We start from the raw sequence: 19,139 nt of genomic DNA on the forward strand, positions 1-19,139 counted from the left end.
GTCCTCAGAGGCGGCTCGTGGGGGTGGCTGGCAGTTTTGTTGGGTGTCCAATCGACGAACTGGGGAGCGAGGGGAGGGGGTTGGGGGCCGGCCCAAGCGGCAAGCTCCCTCCAAACTACCGATTACATTACACACCGGGCCTCATGTATGTGATGTGTCACACTTCACAGGCGACAGCAAACAAAAACAAAAACTTATAATATGGGTGAAACAAGACACCACACGTGTACGATCTCAGCCGCGCAGTATGATAACAGTCAATAGTTCAAATTGCAAGTGGTGCTGGACGACCAAATCATATAAATTACTTGTAGTGGGATCACTTGATGTGCTTTGTACCGTTTACAATTAACTATGTGTTAAAACTGCGTTACCTGAGGACCCCAGGCTATTATGTTCATTAACGAATAAAGATTTGGCGGAATGACAGGCTGAGCGCGGCCCAGTAAAAACTGCGCGGCTTAGTCGTCCAAACATGTAGGATTGGACGACCAACAGCACAAAATTTCACAAAGATCATGCGTGTGCTTTCATTTGAACGTTTGAGTGTGTAAAGAGCTTTATATTGCGATTAGATATTTCCGAACACAATTACTAATCACTATTTCTATTTTTAAGCACCAGCCACCAGATGATAATTTTAGGGCGTGCACGGACACCTGGACGCCCTCAATAGCCGCCTCTGCTGGTCCTAGTTAGATTTAGCCATTGCACGACTACTCAAACGTAACAGTTAAATAAGTGTGACATACTATTATATTCTTATAATTATATCATATGAATTGATTGCACTGCTAATAAATAAAATACTTTGTTTTACTAATAATTTTAAAATCCCGAATAGCTGAATATAGTTTTATTTTCAGAACCTGCACATTCCCCTTGGTAATACGAACAATTTTTAATCATTAGCACTACTGCTAAAGCTATGAAATTATTGTATCACGTTGCGACCCCCACGGTCGTTTCTCTATAGCTATGGTTTATCGTCCTGACGATACAGGGGGAGCCGCGCACTTCGTGCGCGGCGGGTCATACAACGTATGACAAGGTTTGTCAAAGTGCAAAGTGAGCGTTTTAAAATGAAAGTGAAAATTCTTTTAAACGCGCGTAGGTTATTATTATACCCAGCAAACCCGGCTGGAGTTTATCTCCAAAATTAGAATAAATAGAATCAAAAACCTTAACGGGTTAATTGACGATGTCAATTCATCTCAGCTCGGCGCGGCACAGTAGTGCATCTCGCCGATCTAGCTAGAGAGGAGAAGCCTCATTGAGTGCGCGGCGCGGCACAGTATAAACGCATCGCGCTACAACAATTAACGGGTGATACTCGTAAAATATCTGTTCCATATATTGGACCGTCGACGAGTCCAACTCGGCGCGCGTCCTGGTAGGTTATAAACTACGTCGCACAAAATGATTGAATTTCACTTTTAAAATCTCCTCAAGCTTCATGTTAAGTCAAATTACGTATGTTTAGTTTTAAAGTAATCTTGTTCTTTAGATAATTGTCTCAATAATCGAATATCGAAGAGTTCAATTCAATCCAAGGAAAATTGTTCAAACTATGAGTGATCATGAATAAAAAATGGATAATTTACACGTAAAATTTGCCTCAAAATTTGTTTTGAAAAATAACCATAACTCTGGCTATGATTTAAATTTTGAAAATTTAAAATGCTAGTGCCGCGCACAAAAATGTTCCGCGCATTTAAAACGTGTCGATTATGCGCTTAAACCATTGTCGCGTTGGATAATAGTGAATAAGCTGGTTGAATTCACAATTTTCATTTTTTGTTACAGTTTGTTGCTTTGTGTGGCAGCCATATTGGTTTTGTGCGTGCGCAACTATTAATTGCGCGCTATCTACATATCTTACCGTTAAATGTACGTTTACAGATTTAATCGAGATCTTTGCGAGGCTTTCATAATTATGTAATATGTATGATATAGCTTGATATGCTGTTACTTCAAATTGCTGTAATTTCTATTTATATTGACTCAAGTCGAGTACAAAATGAAATTATTTGCTCTCTAATTTTAAGGATGACGACCTGCAACTGAAATTGAGTGATATTCGACTATTTCAATTTAGATTCGCTAGTCAACAAAATGGTTGCTCACTCCGAAATAACGACTTTCAAGTAATGGTATGTACCCTATTTTTTACAACAAGGCTCCCAGCATTATAGTAAAACATAGACAATATTTTAATATAAACTATAATTAATTTTTGACCGGGAACATTCAGCAGTTAACTTTGTCGTATTTTAAAACAAGTTACTCGGGCCCCGTTCGTAGAGAAGATAGATTTGCTGTGTTTTAAAACAAGTTACTCGTGCCCAGTTCGCAGAGAAGATAGATTTGCTGTATTTTAAAACAAGTTACCCGTGCCCAGTTCGCAGAGAAGATAGATTTGCTGTATTTCAAAACAAGTAACTCAAGCCCAGTTCGCAGAGAATATAGTTTTGCTGTATTTCAAAACAAGTTACTCGTGCCCAGTTCGCAGAGAATATAGATTTGCTGTATTTTAAAACAAGTGACTCGTGCCCAGTTCGCAGAGAAGATAGATTTGCTGTATTTCAAAACAAGTAACTGGGGCCCAGTTCGCAGAGAATATAGTTTTGCTGTATTTCAAAACAAGTAACTCGGGCCAAGTTCGCAGAGAAGATAGATTTGCTGTATTTTAAAACAAGTTACTCGTGCCCAGTTCGCAGAGAAGATAGATTAGCTGTATTTTAAAACAAGTAACTCGTGCCCAGTTTGCAGAGAAGATAGATTTGCTGTATTTTAATACAAGTTACCCGTGCCCAGTTCGCAGAGAAGATAGATTTGCTGTATTTTAAAACAAGTAACTCAAGCCCAGTTCGCAGAGAATATAGTTTTGCTGTATTTCAAAACAAGTTACTCGTGCCCAGTTCGCAGAGAATATAGATTTGCTGTATTTTAAAACAAGTTACCCGTGCCCAGTTCGCAGAGAAGATAGATATGCTGTATTTTAAAACAAGTGAGTCGTGCCCAGTTCGCAGAGAAGATAGATTTGCTGTATTTTAAAACAAGTAACTCGTGCCTAGTTCGCAGAGAATATAGATTTGCTGTATTTCAAAACAAGTAACTCGGGCCCAGTTCGCAGAGAAGATAGATTTGCTGTATTTTAAAACAAGTTACTCGTGCCCAGTTCGCAGAGAAGACAGATTTGCTGTATTTTAAAACAAGTAACTCGTGCCCAGTTTGCAGAGAAGATAGATTTGCTGTATTTTAAAACAAGTTGCCTGTGCCCAGTTCGCAGAGAAGATAGATTTGCTGTATTTTAAAACAAGTTACCCGTGCCCAGTTTGCAGAGAAGATAGATTTGCTGTATTTCAAAACAAGTAACTCGGGCCCAGTTCGCAGAGAAGATAGATTTGCTGTATTTTAAAACAAGTTACTCGTGCCCAGTTCGCAGAGAAGATAGATATGCTGTATTTTAAAACAAGTAACTCAAGCCCAGTTCGCAGAGAATATAGTTTTGCTGTATTTCAAAACAAGTAACTGGGGCCCAGTTCGCAGAGAATATAGTTTTGCTGTATTTCAAAACAAGTTACTCGTGCCCAGTTCGCAGAGAATATAGATTTGCTGTATTTTAAAACAAGTTGCCCGTGCCCAGTTCGCAGAGAAGATAGATTTGCTGTATTTTAAAACAAGTAACTCGTGCCCAGTTCGCAGAGAATATAGATTTGCTGTATTTTAAAACAAGTTACTCGTGCCCAGTTCGCAGAGAAGATAGATTTGCTGTATTTTAAAACAAGTTACTCGTGCCCAGTTCGCAGAGAAGATAGATATGCTGTATTTTAAAACAAGTAACTCAAGCCCAGTTCGCAGAGAATATAGTTTTGCTGTATTTCAAAACAAGTAACTGGGGCCCAGTTCGCAGAGAATATAGTTTTGCTGTATTTCAAAACAAGTTACTCGTGCCCAGTTCGCAGAGAATATAGATTTGCTGTATTTTAAAACAAGTGACTCGTGCCCAGTTCGCAGAGAAGATAGATTTGCTGTATTTCAAAACAAGTAACTGGGGCCCAGTTCGCAGAGAATATAGTTTTGCTGTATTTCAAAACAAGTAACTCGGGCCAAGTTCGCAGAGAAGATAGATTTGCTGTATTTTAAAACAAGTTACTCGTGCCCAGTTCGCAGAGAAGATAGATTAGCTGTATTTTAAAACAAGTAACTCGTGCCCAGTTTGCAGAGAAGATAGATTTGCTGTATTTTAATACAAGTTACCCGTGCCCAGTTCGCAGAGAAGATAGATTTGCTGTATTTTAAAACAAGTAACTCAAGCCCAGTTCGCAGAGAATATAGTTTTGCTGTATTTCAAAACAAGTAACTCGGGCCCAGTTCGCAGAGAAGATAGATTTGCTGTATTTTAAAACAAGTAACTCGTGCACAGTTTGCAGAGAAGATAGATTTGCTGTATTTCAAAACAAGTTACTCGTGCCCAGTTCGCAGAGAATATAGATTTGCTGTATTTTAAAACAAGTTACTCGTGCCCAGTTCGCAGAGAAGATAGATTTGCTGTATTTTAAAACAAGTTACTCGTGCCCAGTTCGCAGAGAAGATAGATTTGCTGTATTTTAAAACAAGTTACTCGTGCCCAGTTCGCAGAGAAGATAGATATGCTGTATTTTAAAACAAGTAACTCAAGCCCAGTTCGCAGAGAATATAGTTTTGCTGTATTTCAAAAAAAGTAACTGGGGCCCAGTTCGCAGAGAATATAGTTTTGCTGTATTTCTAAACAAGTTACTCGTGCCCAGTTCGCAGAGAATATAGATTTGCTGTATTTTAAAACAAGTTACCCGTGCCCAGTTCGCAGAGAAGATAGATATGCTGTATTTTAAAACAAGTGAGTCGTGCCCAGTTCGCAGAGAAGATAGATTTGCTGTATTTTAAAACAAGTAACTCGTGCCTAGTTCGCAGAGAATATAGATTTGCTGTATTTCAAAACAAGTAACTCGGGCCCAGTTCGCAAAGAAGATAGATTTGCTGTATTTTAAAACAAGTTACTCGTGCCCAGTTCGCAGAGAAGACAGATTTGCTGTATTTTAAAACAAGTAACTCGTGCCCAGTTTGCAGAGAAGATAGATTTGCTGTATTTTAAAACAAGTTGCCTGTGCCCAGTTCGCAGAGAAGATAGATTTGCTGTATTTTAAAACAAGTTACCCGTGCCCAGTTTGCAGAGAAGATAGATTTGCTGTATTTCAAAACAAGTAACTCGGGCCCAGTTCGCAGAGAAGATAGATTTGCTGTATTTTAAAACAAGTTACTCGTGCCCAGTTCGCAGAGAAGATAGATATGCTGTATTTTAAAACAAGTAACTCAAGCCCAGTTCGCAGAGAATATAGTTTTGCTGTATTTCAAAACAAGTAACTGGGGCCCAGTTCGCAGAGAATATAGTTTTGCTGTATTTCAAAACAAGTTACTCGTGCCCAGTTCGCAGAGAATATAGATTTGCTGTATTTTAAAACAAGTAACTCGTGCCCAGTTCGCAGAGAATATAGTTTTGCTGTATTTCAAAACAAGTAACTCAAGCCCAGTTCGCAGAGAATATAGTTTTGCTGTATTTCAAAACAAGTAACTGGGGCCCAGTTCGCAGAGAATATAGTTTTGCTGTAGTTCAAAACAAGTTACTCGTGCCCAGTTCGCAGAGAATATAGATTTGCTGTATTTTAAAACAAGTTACCCGTGCCCAGTTCGCAGAGAAGATAGATATGCTGTATTTTAAAACAATTGACTCGTGCCCAGTTCGCAGAGAAGATAGATTTGCTGTATTTTAAAACAAGTAACTCGTGCCCAGTTCGCAGAGAATATAGATTTGCTGTATTTCAAAACAAGTAACTCGGGCCCAGTTCGCAGAGAAGATAGATTTGCTGTATTTTAAAACAAGTTACTCGTGCCCAGTTCGCAGAGAAGATAGATTTGCTGTATTTTAAAACAAGTAACTCGTGCCCAGTTTGCAGAGAAGATAGATTTGCTGTATTTTAAAACAAGTTACCCGTGCCCAGTTCGCAGAGAAGATAGATTTGCTGTATTTTAAAACAAGTTACCCGTGCCCAGTTTGCAGAGAAGATAGATTTGCTATATTTCAAAACAAGTAACTCGGGCCCAGTTCGCAGAGAAGATAGATTTGCTGTATTTTAAAACAAGTTACTCGTGCCCAGTTCGCAGAGAAGATAGATATGCTGTATTTTAAAACAAGTAACTCAAGCCCAGTTCGCAGAGAATATAGTTTTGCTGTATTTCAAAACAAGTAACTGGGGCCCAGTTCGCAGAGAATATAGTTTTGCTGTATTTCAAAACAAGTTACTCGTGCCCAGTTCGCAGAGAATATAGATTTGCTGTATTTTAAAACAAGTTACCCGTGCCCAGTTCGCAGAGAAGATAGATATGCTGTATTTTAAAACAAGTGACTCGTGCCCAGTTCGCAGAGAAGATAGATTTGCTGTATTTTAAAACAAGTAACTCGTGCCCAGTTCGCAGAGAATATAGATTTGCTGTATTTCAAAACAAGTAACTCGGGCCCAGTTCGCAGAGAAGATAGATTTGCTGTATTTTAAAACAAGTTGCTCGTGCCCAGTTCGCAGAGAAGATAGATTAGCTGTATTTTAAAACAAGTAACTCGTGCCCAGTTTGCAGAGAAGATAGATTTGCTGTATTTTAAAACAAGTTACCCGTGCCCAGTTCGCAGAGAAGATAGATTTGCTGTATTTTAAAACAAGTTACCCGTGCCCAGTTTGCAGAGAAGATAGATTTGCTGTATTTCAAAACAAGTAACTCGGGCCCAGTTCGCAGAGAAGATAGATTTGCTGTATTTTAAAACAAGTTACTCGTGCCCAGTTCGCAGAGAATATAGATTTGCTGTATTTTAAAACAAGTAACTCGGGCCCAGTTCGCAAAGAAGATAGTTTTGCTGTATTTCAAAACAAGTAACTCGGGCCCAGTTCGCAGAGAATATAGTTTTGCTGTATTTCAAAACAAGTTACTCGTGCCCAGTTCGCAGAGAATATAGATTTGCTGTATTTTAAAACAAGTTACCCGTGCCCAGTTCGCAGAGAAGATAGATATGCTGTATTTTAAAACAAGTGACTCGTGCCCAGTTTGCAGAGAAGATAGATTTGCTGTATTTTAAAACAAGTAACTCGTGCCCAGTTCGCAGAGAAGATAGATATGCTGTATTTTAAAACAAGTAACTCAAGCCCAGTTCGCAGAGAATATAGTTTTGCTGTATTTCAAAACAAGTTACCCGTGCCCAGTTTGCAGAGAAGATAGATTTGCTGTATTTCAAAACAAGTAACTCGGGCCCAGTTCGCAGAGAAGATAGATTTGCTGTATTTTAAAACAAGTTACTCGTGCCCAGTTCGCAGAGAAGATAGATATGCTGTATTTTAAAACAAGTAACTCAAGCCCAGTTCGCAGAGAATATAGTTTTGCTGTATTTCAAAACAAGTAACTGGGGCCCAGTTCGCAGAGAATATAGTTTTGCTGTATTTCAAAACAAGTAACTCGGGCCCAGTTCGCAGAGAAGATAGATTTGTGCATTTTAAAACAAGTAACCAGTTTGCAGAGAAGATAGATATGCTGTATTTTAAAACAAGTAACTCGTGCCCAGTTTGCAGAGAAGATAGATTTGCTGTATTTTAAAACAAGTTACCCGTGCCCAGTTCGCAGAGAAGATAGATTTGCTGTATTTTAAAACAAGTTACCCGTGCCCAGTTTGCAGAGAAGATAGATTTGCTATATTTCAAAACAAGTAACTCGGGCCCAGTTCGCAGAGAAGATAGATTTGCTGTATTTTAAAACAAGTTACTCGTGCCCAGTTCGCAGAGAAGATAGATATGCTGTATTTTAAAACAAGTAACTCAAGCCCAGTTCGCAGAGAATATAGTTTTGCTGTATTTCAAAACAAGTAACTGGGGCCCAGTTCGCAGAGAATATAGATTTGCTGTATTTTAAAACAAGTTACCCGTGCCCAGTTCGCAGAGAAGATAGATATGCTGTATTTTAAAACAAGTGACTCGTGCCCAGTTCGCAGAGAAGATAGATTTGTTGTATTTTAAAACAAGTAACTCGTGCCCAGTTCGCAGAGAATATAGATTTGCTGTATTTCAAAACAAGTAACTCGGGCCCAGTTCGCAGAGAAGATAGATTTGCTGTATTTTAAAACAAGTTGCTCGTGCCCAGTTCGCAGAGAAGATAGATTAGCTGTATTTTAAAACAAGTAACTCGTGCCCAGTTTGCAGAGAAGATAGATTTGCTGTATTTTAAAACAAGTTACCCGTGCCCAGTTCGCAGAGAAGATAGATTTGCTGTATTTTAAAACAAGTTACCCGTGCCCAGTTTGCAGAGAAGATAGATTTGCTGTATTTCAAAACAAGTAACTCGGGCCCAGTTCGCAGAGAAGATAGATTTGCTGTATTTTAAAACAAGTTACTCGTGCCCAGTTCGCAGAGAATATAGATTTGCTGTATTTTAAAACAAGTAACTCGGGCCCAGTTCGCAGAGAAGATAGTTTTGCTGTATTTCAAAACAAGTAACTCGGGCCCAGTTCGCAGAGAATATAGTTTTGCTGTATTTCAAAACAAGTTACTCGTGCCCAGTTCGCAGAGAATATAGATTTGCTGTATTTTAAAACAAGTTACCCGTGCCCAGTTCGCAGAGAAGATAGATATGCTGTATTTTAAAACAAGTGACTCGTGCCCAGTTTGCAGAGAAGATAGATTTGCTGTATTTTAAAACAAGTAACTCGTGCCCAGTTCGCAGAGAAGATAGATATGCTGTATTTTAAAACAAGTAACTCAAGCCCAGTTCGCAGAGAATATAGTTTTGCTGTATTTCAAAACAAGTTACCCGTGCCCAGTTTGCAGAGAAGATAGATTTGCTGTATTTCAAAACAAGTAACTCGGGCCCAGTTCGCAGAGAAGATAGATTTGCTGTATTTTAAAACAAGTTACTCGTGCCCAGTTCGCAGAGAAGATCTAGATATGCTGTATTTTAAAACAAGTAACTCAAGCCCAGTCGGGCCCAGTACTCGGGCCCAGTTCGCAGAGAAGATAGATTTGCTGTATTTTAAAACAAGTTACTCGTGCCCAGTTCGCAGAGAAGATAGATATGCTGTATTTTAAAACAAGTAACTCAAGCCCAGTTCGCAGAGAATATAGTTTTGCTGTATTTCAAAACAAGTAACTCAAGCCCAGTTCGCAGAGAATATAGTTTTGCTGTATTTCAAAACAAGTAACTCGGGCCCAGTTCGCAGAGAAGATAGATTTGTGCATTTTAAAACAAGTAACCAGTTTGCAGAGAAGATAGATATGCTGTATTTTAAAACAAGTTACTCGTGCCCAGTTCGCAGAGATTATAGATTTGCTGTCTTTTAAAACAAGTAACTCGTGCCCAGTTTGCAGAGAAGATAGATTTGCTGTATTTTAAAACAAGTAACTCGTGCCCAGTTTGCAGAGAAGATAGATTTGCTGTATTTTAAAACAAGTAACTCGGGCCCAGTTCTCAGAGAAGATAGATTTGCTGTATTTTAAAACAAGTAACTCGTGCCCAGTTCGCAGAGAATATAGATTTGCTGTATTTCAAAACAAGTAACTCGGGCCCAGTTCGCAGAGAAGATAGATTTGCTGTATTTTAAAACAAGTAACTCGTGCCCAGTTTGCAGAGAAGATAGATTTGCTGTATTTCAAAACAAGTAACTCGTGCCCAGTTCGCAGAGAATATAGATTTGCTGTATTTTAAAACAAGTTACTCGTGCCCAGTTCGCAGAGAAGATAGATTTGCTGTATTTTAAAACAAGTTACTCGTGCCCAGTTCGCAGAGAAGATAGATTTGCTGTATTTTAAAACAAGTTACTCGTGCCCAGTTCGCAGAGAAGATAGATATGCTGTATTTTAAAACAAGTAACTCAAGCCCAGTTCGCAGAGAATATAGTTTTGCTGTATTTCAAAACAAGTAACTGGGGCCCAGTTCGCAGAGAATATAGTTTTGCTGTATTTCAAAACAAGTTACTCGTGCCCAGTTCGCAGAGAATATAGATTTGCTGTATTTTAAAACAAGTTACCCGTGCCCAGTTCGCAGAGAAGATAGATATGCTGTATTTTAAAACAAGTGACTCGTGCCCAGTTCGCAGAGAAGATAGATTTGCTGTATTTTAAAACAAGTAACTCGTGCCCAGTTCGCAGAGAATATAAATTTGCTGTATTTCAAAACAAGTAACTCGGGCCCAGTTCGCAGAGAAGATAGATTTGCTGTATTTTAAAACAAGTTACTCGTGCCCAGTTCGCAGAGAAGATAGATTTGCTGTATTTTAAAACAAGTAACTCGTGCCCAGTTTGCAGAGAAGATAGATTTGCTGTATTTTAAAACAAGTTACCCGTGCCCAGTTCGCAGAGAAGATAGATTTGCTGTATTTTAAAACAAGTTACCCGTGCAAAGTTTGCAGAGAAGATAGATTTGCTGTATTTCAAAACAAGTAACTCGGGCCCAGTTCGCAGAGAAGATAGATTTGCTGTATTTTAAAACAAGTTACTCGTGCCCAGTTCGCAGAGAAGATAGATATGCTGTATTTTAAAACAAGTAACTCAAGCCCAGTTCGCAGAGAATATAGTTTTGCTGTATTTCAAAACAAGTAACTTGGGCCCAGTTCGCAGAGAATATAGTTTTGCTGTATTTCAAAACAAGTTACTCGTGCCCAGTTCGCAGAGAATATAGATTTGCTGTATTTTAAAACAAGTTACCCGTGCCCAGTTCGCAGAGAAGATAGATATGCTGTATTTTAAAACAAGTGAGTCGTGCCCAGTTCGCAGAGAAGATAGATTTGCTGTATTTTAAAACAAGTAACTCGTGCCTAGTTCGCAGAGAATATAGATTTGCTGTATTTCAAAACAAGTAACTCGGGCCCAGTTCGCAGAGAAGATAGATTTGCTGTATTTTAAAACAAGTTACTCGTGCCCAGTTCGCAGAGAAGATAGATTAGCTGTATTTTAAAACAAGTAACTCGTGCCCAGTTTGCAGAGAAGATAGATTTGCTGTATTTTAAAACAAGTTACCCGTGCCCAGTTCGCAGAGAAGATAGATTTGCTGTATTTTAAAACAAGTTACCCGTGCCCAGTTTGCAGAGAAGATAGATTTGCTGTATTTCAAAACAAGTAACTCGGGCCCAGTTCGCAGAGAAGATAGATTTGCTGTATTTTAAAACAAGTTACTCGTGCCCAGTTCGCAGAGAAGATAGATTTGCTGTATTTTAAAACAAGTTACTCGTGCCCAGTTCGCAGAGAATATAGATTTGCTGTATTTTAAAACAAGTAACTCGGGCCCAGTTCGCAGAGAAGATAGATTTTCTGTATTTTAAAACAAGTTACCCGTGCCCAGTTCGCAGAGAAGATAGATATGCTGTATTTTAAAACAAGTAACTCAAGCCCAGTTCGCAGAGAATATAGTTTTGCTGTATTTCAAAACAAGTTACCCGTGCCCAGTTTGCAGAGAAGATAGATTTGCTGTATTTCAAAACAAGTAACTCGGGCCCAGTTCGCAGAGAAGATAGATTTGCTGTATTTTAAAACAAGTTACCCGTGCCCAGTTCGCAGAGAAGATAGATTTGCTGTATTTTAAAACAAGTTACTCGTGCCCAGTTCGCAGAGAAGATAGATATGCTGTATTTTAAAACAAGTAACTCAAGCCCAGTTCGCAGAGAATATAGTTTTGCTGTATTTCAAAACAAGTAACTCGGGCCCAGTTCGCAGAGAATATAGTTTTGCTGTATTTCAAAACAAGTTACTCGTGCCCAGTTCGCAGAGAATATAGATTTGCTGTATTTTAAAACAAGTTACCCGTGCCCAGTTCGCAGAGAAGATAGATATGCTGTATTTTAAAACAAGTGACTCGTGCCCAGTTTGCAGAGAAGATAGATTTGCTGTATTTTAAAACAAGTAACTCGTGCCCAGTTCGCAGAGAATATAGATTTGCTGTATTTCAAAACAAGTAACTCGGGCCCAGTTCGCAGAGAAGATAGATTTGCTGTATTTTAAAACAAGTTACTCGTGCCCAGTTCGCAGAGAAGATAGATTTGCTGTATTTTAAAACAAGTAACTCGTGCCCAGTTTGCAGAGAAGATAGATTTGCTGTATTTTAAAACAAGTTACCCGTGCCCAGTTCGCAGAGAAGATAGATATGCTGTATTTTAAAACAAGTTACTCGTGCCCAGTTCGCAGAGAAGATAGATTTGCTGTTTTTTAAAACAAGTAACTCGTGCCCAGTTTGCAGAGAAGATAGATTTGCTGTATTTTAAAACAAGTTACCCGTGCCCAGTTTGCAGAGAAGATAGATTTGCTGTATTTTAAAACAAGTTACCCGTGCCCAGTTCGCAGAGAAGATAGATTTGCTGTATTTTAAAACAAGTAACTCGGGCCCAGTTCGCAGAGAAGATAGATATGCTGTATTTTAAAACAAGTGACTCGTGCCCAGTTTGCAGAGAAGATAGATTTGCTGTATTTTAAAACAAGTTACTCGTGCCCACTCCGAGAAGATAGATTTGCTGTTTTTTAAAACAAGTTACTCGTGCCCAGTTCGTAAAGAAAATAGATTTACTGTAGTTGTCAGTTTACGGACAAATAAAGTCGAAAAGCATTATAATTAATCAAAATATGTTTTTGGCTGTCCCAAAATTTCGGATTCTTTTTCTGGAGTTTGGAATTGGCGGGAATTTTAAAACTCTCGTTGTGGTACCAAACCAATATTTTCAGCGCAGAGTTTTAGCGCGCGCCGAGAGCACACGCGTATTTTTGCATTGAAGTCGCGCGTTATTTGCACGTGCACTTCTACAGATTAAAATTAGGAGAGGGCCCTTACTGCTTACATTACTAAGTTGTTATGTAGTAATATTGTGAATTTGTCCGAAACTGGAAACAAATCTTGTAAAATTTTACGAATAGAAGTTATAGTATAGTATTACTATAGTATAGTATTACTTGACTGTAAAAATTTACTGAGATTCACTTCCATATTTCAGGATCCGACCGCTGATATTAAAATTGAAGAGTTAGATTTCATTGGAACATGGAATTACTGTAATGGAAAATAAAACAGGTCTTGCTGAGGATGAAGAAATGTTATGTGGGGAGAAAATGGGCTACTGGAAGTGGACCTTCTTAAACAAAGACGACTTTCACAAAATGTTTAAAAGATCACGGTCGCGGCATCGAACCCTGGACGCTTCCCCTGCCACGGTCAGACACTCGAGAATAGTACTAGTAGTGTGCGCTACTCGAGCTGTTGATATATGAGTTCTTCGGTGTTATTTATATAATTGTAATATGTAATGACTGACAGTGCGAGATATCTTTTTTTGTTTCTATTTGATGTGTTTAGTGTTTGTGTTGCATTCTAATATAAACCGCGTATTAGTTTCGTGTCAATTTTAAATTTGATAAGTTTATCTTTAAACTGTATTTATTAGCAGTAATAGTTACATTTTGGTATTATACCTATGTTTATTATTGTAATACTGTTGTATAATGCTGTTTCTTCCTCATTGTAGCTTACATATAGGATAGCATACTTTGCTCTGATCTTTAATCACAGTTGAAAATACTTGATTAGGGTTAATGATTGTACGCGTTTGAAATCTTGATTTGATATCATTATAACCTTTACTAATGTTCAGATGAATGAATTTGATGTTTTATTTTTCCACTGCACTATTGAAAATCCTTTAAGGGATAGAATCGGCACTGTCAAATATCTTTAAAAGGTTCGTAAACGGAATTACAGTCGATCTCCTGACAAATTTATGTCGAAAATTTGTTTTAACACGCGCAGCAATATGAAGCCCGCGGCTTTCGCCGGGGTGTTAGTCGTCCAAACATGTAGGATTGGACGACCAACAGCACAAAATTTCACAAAGATCATGCGTGTGCTTTCATTTGAACGTTTGAGTGTGTAAAGAGCTTTATATTGCGATTAGATATTTCCGAACACAATTACTGATCACTATTTCTATTTTTAAGCACCAGCCACCAGATGATAATTTTAGGGCGTGCACGGACACCTGGACGCCCTCAATAGCCGCCTCTGCTGGTCCTAGTTAGATTTAGCCATGGCACGACTACTCAAACGTAACAGTTAAATAAGTGTGACATACTATTATATTCTTATAATCACAGTGCTGGCAAGCACGACCGTTGCATTTATTGTGGGTATACTATGTTCCCCATTTACTATTATACCCCCTTTACTATTATACCCCCTTTACTATTATACCCCCTTTGGTACACGTTACAAGCCTCTTTTGTGCACGCGAAGCGTGCACTCCGGCCGGAGGCGGCGGCCGAAGGCCGCCGCCTCCGGCAGGAGTTTTCCAGGCATTAAGACTCATCGGAAGTCGTTAAGCAGAATTATTTTTAGTTCAAAACATTCTAATTTGATGTCAAAGATGACAGGAATAAAAAATAGTTATGTTGAGATTTTTAAGAAATTTGCATAAAATACTCGCCAGCACTGTTATACGAAATTCGGTAAAAAACCCAAAATCGCCATATTCAGGTGCCTTAAAAACCATGTTAAAATTGAGTTAGAGATCTGAAATTTTTCAGGGCGTCTAGACGTTGATCAAATCGACTGCAAAAAAAGTTTCAGGTTTCAGGAGTATCGGGAAATGGGTTTTCTAGAACCCCTGTTTTACGACAGATTGTCGTGATATATATATATATATATATACATACATATTCAGGGATAGACGCTTTGCCAGTCAATTGTAGCCTGTATTTAATTGTCCATAGATTCAAAAGTATAAAAGATAAAGGCATTTCCGACCACAGGTCTTGCAAATAATTGTTTCCACTTTAGTTTACATTGTATAAACAAATTATTTGACGTCATAAACACCCCTTGATGACGTCATCAAGTTAACCGTTTTTAAAACTTGATTTTTGACAAAGTAATAACTTTTAAAATTAATTTTAAACCATTAAGGAGTAATTTTATTCAAAATCTGAGGAGATTTTCACCTTAGATAATTGTTCAAGCATTCTGAAAATCTACCGGAAAGTTTTTCTAGCTTGCTCCTTCATAAAGATATTCGTCATTGAAGTTAGTGCTTTTTTGAAGAATTATTTTATAAAAACGTCAATTTTGCGATTTAGTATTCTCTGGTGTTGGGCCATGCCTTGAGTTGAGGAGCTCAGTTCTGCTTCCTATAGGTATAAATTGTGCATTAGGCTAGTTTTGAAGTTGAAAATCGAAAAGTTACACACGTGGGGACACGCCCAAATTGATAGAAAATTGCTAAAATCACTGAAAATTGCTGTTTTCGTCATTTTCTGTCAACTTTTGAGTGCCGTTGTGATTACAGTTCTTCTTGAAATACTTTGAAACTTTGCATGCTTATCAAGCTATATATAAAACAATTACATGAAAAAATTTACGGCGATTCAATATTGGATGCGCACGCAACGTCCGCTCAAAGTTTGCACGTGCGAAAGGTGAGAATTTTGCTCATTCGTGATTTCCAACAAATTCTGCTTTGCCACGACAGTTTAATGTCATTATATATGAATTTAATGCCAACTTGAATGAGTATTAGGTGGCATATTCAGTCAGTGATCGACCGATATGCTTACCTAAACACAAGGAAATGTTTTTAAAGGAAAATTTCGAAATCGTTGAAACTTCCTCCTTATTAATTAATGAAGATATCAGTTTATATTTCGACTTTATAAAGTACCCTGACATTATAATCAAAAAGAGATGATATTTTACCAAAACCCATAATCATGGGTAGAGTGGACCGCTGCCAGTGTCTCTCTTTCCCAAACAAAAGGAAATGATATTAATTTGATTGACCGTTCTCAAATGCAAGATGATACCGAGAATGAAATCGGTCGCTCGCTTTTCCCATTCATTCACGGCTTACAATCAATCACATGCTGTAAAAATCTCTTTGGGTTGCGTTCGGGTCGATATACCTAGTATTTCGGGATAAGGGTGGTACTGGTAGTTAGTGAATTAGCTGAAGTTTATTGATTCTTTATTGCTGAGTACAGCTGCCTTCGGGTAGTTCTTCTTAATCTATTACAATTGTAAATTAATGGGAAAAGCGAGCGACCGATTTCATTCTCGGTATCATCTTGCATTTGAGAACGGTCAATCAAATTAATATCATTTCCTTTTGTTTGGGAAAGAGAGACACTGGCAGCGGTCCACTCTACCCATGAATATGGGTTTTGGTAAATTATATCATATGAATTGATTGCACTGCTAATAAATAAAATACTTTGTTTTACTAATAATTTTAAAATCCCGAATTAGTAGAGGCTCTTACGGGCATTATCTGCTCGATACGTTAGGGACCCCAGATACACCTTACTAGACGTATTTTTGACCGTAGAATCGATTGAAAGTAGTTTCAAGATGATTGGACTGATTGTTCTGGGGTAAAATCGCAAAAAACCGATTTTTGGGCCAAAAATAGGCCAAAAAACCATGTTTTTTGATATTTTGAGCAAGTTAATTTTGTTGGCATGTCGGCAAAACTTGCATAAAGATAGCTAAAAGACAGCCGCACAAGATTGTATAAAAATAAAACAAATCCCTCTATTTGTTCTGAGGTAAAAATCCAAAAAAGTGGTAAAAATTTTGACTTTTTTGCTTTAAGTTTGAATAATTTTTTGCAGTTGTATTAAATCAACCCAAAAATAGTCACATCGTGTTTGCCTAAATTTTTCCTTTCCGAGAAGTACCCACTTCATATACTTAATCGAAGTTTGAATATTGTCACTCCGCAAGCGTTTTTGCCAAATTTTCGACGCGCACTACGCGCAAAAGCATTTAGTTGTTATCAATTGGCACCCGCGCGTTCATCATAAATTTCAAACAGCTATAACTCAGCGAGATTATGTCCGTTCTAGCTCATATTTTCACACTAAATAGAAAATAATGTGATCTTATTGCTGACAAAATATGGATATAATTACTTTATTTGCCTTAGAGTAATAGACTGTCAAAGTTTAAAACGCGCATTGGTATAGCACGTGACTAATAAGGCCAAATTTATACTTCTTGACATATTATCGATCCTTAGACATCATACTATTGTGTCCAATTAGCGGTTAGGTCTCTAAACTCGTAGCAGAAAACACGTCTTTTTGCCCGTAAGAGCCTCTACTAAATAGCTGAATATAGTTTTATTTTCAGAACCTGCACATTCCCCTTGGTAATACGAACAATTTTTAATCATTAGCACTACTGCTAAAGCTATGAAATTATTGTATCACGTTGCAGCGACCCCCACGGTCGTTTCACTATAGCTATGGTTTATCGTCCTGACGATACAGGGGGAGCCGCGCACTTCGTGCGCGGCGGGTCATACAACGTATGACAAGGTTTGTCAAAGTGCAAAGTGAGCGTTTTAAAATGAAAGTGAAAATTCTTTTAAACGCGCGTAGGTTATTATTATACCCAGCAAACCCGGCTGGAGTTTATCTCCAAAATTAGAATAAATAGAATCTAAAACCTTAACGGGTTAATTGACGATGTCAATTCATCTCAGCTCGGCGCGGCACAGTAGTGCATCTCGCCGATCTAGCTAGAGAGGAGAAGCCTCATTGAGTGCGCGGCGCAGCACAGTATAAACGCATAGCGCTACAACAATTAACGGGTGATACTCGTAAAATATCTGTTCCATATATTGGACCGTCGACGAGTCCAACTCGGCGCGCGTCCTGGTAGGTTGTAAACCTACAACTAAAACCTTCCGGTTTTCAAAAACAAAAAAATTCGTCTCTTAAATTTAAAGTTAGCTCCCCAGGAACAAAATTTGGGACGACAACCTAAATATTGCAAATTAAACCAAAAAGTTTGATTTTGGGCCGAATAAAAGATCGCAGCTTTTTTAAAAACTTGAAAATCGATCACCTCCAGCGAGCCCGGCAGGCACAAAGGTTTTAGCTGGCCGGTTGATTAATATTTTAATTGTATCACGTCGTGACCCCCATTGCATTGTCGTTTCATTGTAGCGTGATGCAATACTGGGCCGCGCCGCGCACTCAATTATGCTTCTCGCAACCTCGCTAGATCGGCGAAATGCACTACTTTACTGGGCCTTACCTACTATTATATTATATATATAAGCTCATTACGATCCTGTATGTAAGAATTATTTCAAAATATTCACTATTTTAGGAGTTATACTTATAGGCATTTTAAGCAACAAATTACCCATTTTTCGTCGCGTCCTTTGTACACTTTTGCAATGCACGAGAGGCCCACATACAGCTCGACGTTATCGTGCTGACGTGCTACACGGTGAATTTTCATTATTCACAGTTAGAGGCAACTTTTGGTACCAAATTTATCAAAATCAGAATCAAAAAATTCTGAGCCAACTCATGGGGCTTATTTGTTATTACATAAAATATATGTACTGTGCACTGTTACATGTTAACTTACAATTGTAAATTTACATGACTTAAAAATGAAAAACAAATAATATCAAATATAAAGTCGACAAGTCCGCTTGATCCTCAAAAATCTGATTAGCAATTAGAATATGCATTACATCAATACGTTTTAAACATTCAAATCGACTACACTGAGGCGTAAAGCTTTAGCTTTAATTGGGGACAGTAACTGTCAAACATCCCGCACCTGTGCAACAAGATGGGTCTGAGTCAACCCCCGTTAATGTCGCACTCGTTACTTTGATTTAGTACTTACTCTGCAATCGCTATGAACTTGAGAGAGTTAACATTTGTTTTAGTTCTTTTACCTATCTGTTCTGTACTTGGTAAGGAATGTCCTGAAGGAGAGTTCGTACATGGAGAGAGCTGCTTGCCGTCCTGTCCGCAAGCCTACTGGAATAGGACCTGTATGACAGAGTGTCCTGCTGGACTATACACTCCGGACACGCTTCCTGGGCACAGAGAGTGTTTAACATGTGAAGCGGGAACTTTCACTTCTAATAACGGGTCTACAAGTTGTACTTCGTGTCAAACAGGGTATTTCCAGGTGAAACTTTGTATTTCCCGTTGATAAAAGTTACTAAGATGTTAGAGTTGGTATGTGCGGCCGGTTTTATTATTTAAAATAGTCACTGTTATGACTAGACTTCA

General features: G+C 38.3%; 1 protein-coding gene and 1 long non-coding RNA gene across 2 annotated transcripts in view; both read left to right on the forward strand.

Annotated features, from left to right (window-relative positions):
* Nucleotides 1-19,139, forward strand: part of LOC134820718 (fibroblast growth factor receptor 2-like) — a 134,976-nt gene that overhangs the window by 16,578 nt on the left and 99,259 nt on the right. The gene's annotated exons all lie outside the window — the stretch shown is intronic.
* On the forward strand, nt 1,809-13,625 carry LOC134820963 (uncharacterized). Its single transcript, XR_010160954.1, has 2 exons — nt 1,809-2,153; nt 13,043-13,625. It is a non-coding gene; the product is annotated as an uncharacterized LOC134820963 (long non-coding RNA).

The sequence above is a fragment of the Bolinopsis microptera genome, chromosome 9 (genome assembly GCF_026151205.1).
Source record: "Bolinopsis microptera isolate Bmic1 chromosome 9, MBARI_Bmic_1.0, whole genome shotgun sequence".
Lineage (NCBI taxonomy): Eukaryota > Metazoa > Ctenophora > Tentaculata > Lobata > Bolinopsidae > Bolinopsis > Bolinopsis microptera.